The sequence below is a fragment of the Pistacia vera genome, unplaced genomic scaffold (assembly GCF_008641045.1).
Source record: "Pistacia vera cultivar Batoury unplaced genomic scaffold, PisVer_v2 Contig430, whole genome shotgun sequence".
Lineage (NCBI taxonomy): Eukaryota > Viridiplantae > Streptophyta > Magnoliopsida > Sapindales > Anacardiaceae > Pistacia > Pistacia vera.
This window is the reverse complement of record NW_022196258.1, coordinates 1,980,322-1,986,072: the sequence shown is the minus strand read 5'-3', so window position 1 is coordinate 1,986,072 and position 5,751 is coordinate 1,980,322. Positions and strand designations below refer to the sequence as shown.

General features: G+C 32.1%; 1 long non-coding RNA gene across 1 annotated transcript; it reads left to right on the top strand.

Annotated features, from left to right (window-relative positions):
- The first annotated feature begins 342 nt into the window (after positions 1 to 342).
- LOC116143415 lies at positions 343 to 3,450 on the top strand. The gene is made up of 3 exons (XR_004130128.1): positions 343 to 549; positions 626 to 685; positions 3,393 to 3,450. It is a non-coding gene; the product is annotated as an uncharacterized LOC116143415 (long non-coding RNA).
- Positions 3,451 to 5,751: the final 2,301 nt, after the last annotated feature.

Below are 5,751 nucleotides of genomic sequence, written 5' to 3'. Positions count from 1 at the left end.
ACAATCTCAATCATTTGTGAGCATAGTATGTGCAGTCGCGTGAAGAACACTAAGATTGTTTTATCTTTTAGCTGTTTTTCTTACCCTCATGTCAATATGTTCATACTGCAAATATAATATATTCATATATAAATCTATTATATCTTTTATTCTCTATCATGTAAATTTTCATGGTGCTAGCTTGAATTGCAGTTGAAACTTATACTAATCTTATCCGTCTGATATATTATTATACAATAAAGTCAAAGATACAAAGTCTATGACATGTACCATGTGGGCCATAGTACTAATCCCCAAAACTAGAAATAAAAAATTTCAAAACCAGAAGTTCTCGAAAAATTGGATAACCCTAAATCATATTCTCTCCCAACCCAAGCCATCAAAATTTCTAATTCCCCTTATCAAATCTCTCTCTGTCAAAATTCCAGCCGACCACCACTAGTCGTGCCGTCCAAACTGATATTTTGATCAACTATTTTTTTTTTTTTTGGTTGAAGATTATGCTACTATTTTAACTATTTGGGTGGTATTCAAATTAAATCCCAAAAGGTATATTTGATCTCATTTTCCTCTTTGATTTACAATTTATTGTCTTTGAAACTGATATTTATTCTCTTTGGAATAGGGATTTTGTTTTGGCTTTGTTGAATTTGAAGATGAAGTTGCTACGCAAAATGCAATAGAGGTGTGCATCAGCTTTTGCTGCTACGACTTGTTTCTTGTTATGCATTTGTATACTGTATCTTGAAGATATGGTTTTAGATGAAATTCATAGATTTTGTTCCACCATTGATGAAAACAAAACAGATTATCTGTGAGTTCCTTTTTGTCTATTTATGATGTTCACCTCTAGTTTTTGTTATTTTACATATGTTCTAAGCTTTAATGCTATTTTTTGATGTCATAACCAAAAATTTTAAGATGTTAACAAGTTATTAAAACTTAAGCAGAATGGGTTAACTTGTTCATTTTTGCTTTATGTGTTGGTTTAATGATTATCAACATAAACAAATCATCCATAGCAAAATATAAAGAACACAACACATTTTTATATGGTTTGGCAACTTGTCTACATCCATAGGACCAAGTCCAGAAGAAGCTAACCCACTATGATAATCTTTTTGTGTTCAAATACAAAGCTAATGATAAGCACAAGTTTCAAAACACTCCTTATTTATGACAAAACTTCAATCTTCACTCTTTGATTGAACCTCTAGCCACAACAACAAGCTTCCACCCAAGACCACCTAGTCAGCCTTGAGCTCCTCTCAAGGTTTAACTTTGAAGATGCACTTCAATTCCAAAAGCTTGAAACTTCTCAAGCATCAACAAGGAACAACGTTATAGCCATGAACAAAACAAAGTGTAACCAAGGTATTTGTAAATCTACCTAAGCATATGAAACCTGATTCAAAAGTAATTGTAAACCCCACGTTATTATTCCGATGCCCTAAGGTATGAAATTTACCTTTTCAAGTAATTTTCTTTTTTGAATGGAAGGGTAAAATGGTCAATTTACATGTATTTCGAGATGTGGCCATTATAAAGTGTAAAGGATGATGTCATTGAATAGAAATGAGGGTAGAATGGTTATAAAGTTGATTGATAAGGTTAAATGGCATAAACGGTAACCAAGGGTATAATGGTCTTTTCATACAAAACCATATGATTTAAGTGTCCATAAAAGTGCACCAAGGGTAAATTAGTCATTTACCTAGTAGAATTACTTAATGGTTAAGTGTTTTAAAGAAGTCAAATGGCATTAAATGAGTACTTATCTTTATGTTGTGGTAGAAATGACCAAAACGCCCTTATATGAAAAATTTATGCCAAATGACCTTTATATCTAACTTTTATTGACCAATCACATTAGAGTAACAATGGAATGAATATTTACAAGGTTTAAAGAGAGAGTAGTCGGCCTTGGAGACCCCAAATATATCATCTTCTTCTTCATCTCTCAAATCCACCATAAAAGCCACTAATCCAAGCTTTTATTCTCAAATTTTCTTAGGATTTCAAGTTGATTTTCAAAGGAGATCACCATCCACCCTTAAAGAACTTCAATTTCAGGGTTAAAGGTGAGTTTCAAAACCCTAGTTTTTCTGAATTTTTTAGTTAAAAGAGAAATTCATAAGTGGTTGTGTGTGTAAGGTAGAAAGGTGAAACTTTGGAGCCAAGGAGGAGTACCTTTGTGCTTTGAATACTAAGGTAAGGAAAAAATCTCCCTTATGACTACAATTGATAACACCTAGGGTTTATGAAACTTACATTTATTTATGTTAATATGAGTGTGATGCTATGTTTTGGTTATGGATTGTTTAAATGGGTGTGTTGATTGGTGTATGTGTGCATGTGGAGGATGATTATGCCAATTAAGAGATTTGTAGTTGGACGATGTTTTGGCACTTTTTGGTTCTGTAAAAAGGGAGGTTTTTATGGCCTTTTATACTAAGAATGATATGGCAAATGATATGAATGTGCAAATGAAGGTGACATGGTTAAAATGAATATAATTCGGATTTGGCTTTTTAAGACTTATACTGTACATGCTTCACTGAATCAGTCATAACTGAAGTTATAGAAGTCCGATTGAGTTGATTCTTGAAGTGTTAAAAATTTGAGAAACAGACCTAAAACTTTTATGTTTTAGCCAAAAATAAATTCGAATTAGAAGATAATGGAAAAATTGCTTGAAAGTAACGAACTGTATGGCATCCACCTTCTTAATGGAAATTCCCATTTGTTTCTAATTCTAGTAAACCCCTGAATAATCTTACTACTGAAATTCTTTGTATTGTATGAGAAATTGAATGAATTAAGTTAAGAAGTTTAGTAGGAGAATATAGTATGATTGAGCATGGGAGATGTTAGTCCATATGTTTGCATTCATAATGGTAATGCATATAGCTTATTTAGTTGTCTTATGAAAAAAATTATGAAATGTTAATGAATGAATTCCATGAGTCTCTTGAGGTATAAACCAAGATCAGAGGAATGGAATTCTTATGGAAACCATGAGTCCTTTGAGGTGACGACCAAGAACAAGGTAATGGTTCAAATGAATCCGATCGGATAACAAAGACTAATGAAATCGTCAAGTATATAGACAAAACAAATAAGCATGCCATGTACATGAATATTTCATAAGTCATTTATGTTCTATGTTATATTATGTATGGTTATGTTATGACTTATGTTTATGAGAAAAGTCCAAAATGTATGATATGTTTTATGAACTTGTTATGTCAAAGAATGAAGGTCATGTTTTGTAGGTAGGTAAAGTCCTAAGTAATTTACTTGTATAATGAACCTTAATAGTTTATAAATGGCCATATTCCTTACTAAGCGATTAGCGCTCACCCCACGAAATGTTTTAAAATGTTTTGCAGGTACGGACTAAGGCATGAAGCTGGGAGAGGATTCCAAGGGACGCTATGAGCATGAGAGGATGCTTTAATGATGACTATTAAATGGTTTTGCTAATATTTAGTGTAGTAATTATGTTCATATTTCATAATGTAGTAATTATATCCATGTTCTATAATGGAGTAAACATGTTGTATTAATAAAGGAAATCAAATTGCTAGTAAATTTTATAAAAGTGTGTATGTTTTAGTAAGTATTACTATGGATTTCATAATTTACTCCAAGAAAGGAAACTATATTTTTTTGTTTATACAATGATCTTATTATAGTTAAGGAAAAAAATTAAACACATATATCTATATATATGTTTTAAACTACAAGTTTATTCTTTAAATATGATTTTAAAAATAAACTTCTTTCCTAGGCGTGCGTTTTCTAGGTTCTCAATGGCCAAGGGATACTTAGGAAATACCCGGCTAGGGAGGGGTTTTACAGTAATAAAACCTCAAAGAATATGAATAGAGCTTTCAGAGGTATATTCAAGTTTGAAATGAAATGCATTGGAGAAGACGAATATAAAGAAACTTGCTCACCAATGCAAGGGGACAACTAGCCAAAAAGCATTTCACATGTTTGGCCATTTTGGGAAAGTTTTCACCAAACTTTCTAGGAACCACTATAAAGCAAAACGAATTTTCTAGTACACCTAATGAGCTAATTACACATGTATATGGACCACTTACACATGTCTCAGATAAGGATAAAATCTTAACATCAAATGGAGACGGAACATGTGTTCTTAGAATTTGGCTCTCAGTTTTTGTTGAATTTAATAAATGGGTTTGAAATTAAAAGATTAAATTCCTAGATTTTTATGTGGGTTTTGATTTAATATTTCTTATATTGATGTATGGGTTAATTAGTTGTTGTTTTAAGTTGGGTTTGATAAATTTTGCTTGGTTATTGAGTTAATTTTGAATGGATCTAAAAAATTGATGAAACTCTCAACTGTAGAGATTTAAGGATCTAGTTTAATTTGATATATTGGTTAATTGCTTGATATTTAGAGGATCTGATGAGTTTTTATGGGTTTATGAGTTGAATTTTATCGGGTTAGTACAAATGGTTTAAAAAGTCTAAGTTATAAGATTTAGAGCTTTGATTTATAGTTGATATTTTGACCCCACTGACTAAAAGTCTCCCTGATTATATATCTACTATTTTCTAAATGTTGAGTGCTGTGAATGTGTTATTTTCTCATTAATTACTCGTTTCTTGGAAGATGCAGTTCGAGGATTTCTTTATGATATTTTCTTCTATTTAAACATGCAGCAACTATTCTGCTTGGTTTTGAATTTATAATAAACTACTTTCTTTTGCTTGGGATTGTTTTGTACTTGGTGAAATTTTTTGTTTGTCGATATTAAACTTACTGGTGGCTACAGAATTTAACTTTACCCTGTTATAGTTTCTGTCTAGCCCTTGGCATTGATATTGTGTTAAAACATTAATCAAGGCGTGCACATTTGAAATATGCATAGGATGAAGTAGTTGATAATTTCAAATGTTCATTCTCCATGCTGAAACTGAAACTCCTTCCAATAAGTATACACCTTCGGGGAAAGCTTTGCCAATAAATAAATAAATAAATAAAAAAGGTCGCCTGTTTTCCTCTGTTCTATTTTCACAAAGGCCTCACAAATTTCTCCCATCCACATCTTTCGTTATTAAATTATCCAGTCCAGTTTTGAGCATCTTTGTTAAGTGAAGCTTCAACACGCTAACGTTTTTAATAAGGTAGTAAGTTACAGATCTCAGCCATAAATCTCAGCCTAATCTAACGATGGAAATTAGCCCAGAAGGTCAACATATTTAAAGCTGAGATTCACTGCAAAATAGATTGAAAACAGATTGAAAAACTCACTCTCTCTCTCTCACGTTTTCGTCAATGCTGGGTGCTTAGTTTGTTTCCTTCAAGTTGTAATCAGGTCACAATTTTTCTAGAATTGTGGTAGAAGAAGCTGCATATTCTTCTGGTTTAGACGCTTGTTTAAGTTGTCTTGGTTGTGTTGATTACGGTTGTGTTGATTATGGGTACATTGAGTGAAAGTGTGAGAGGAGAGATTTGGGGGTTATTGAGATTTCTTGTTGTAATCTGTAACGAATTCAATCATTATAGTGCAGAGAGTCTCAAATTACTTTGAACTCAACGTGGATGTAGTTTATTCCATTGGAATAAACGAACCACCGTAAAATTTGGCTGTGTTCTTGGTTCTTGATTCTTTATTGTTTGTGTTGTTTCTTGAGTGTTTGCTAGTTGTGTTTGATAAAGGAATAGGTTAGGTTGAGTTTGATTGATTCTTAACAGTGGTATCAGAGCGA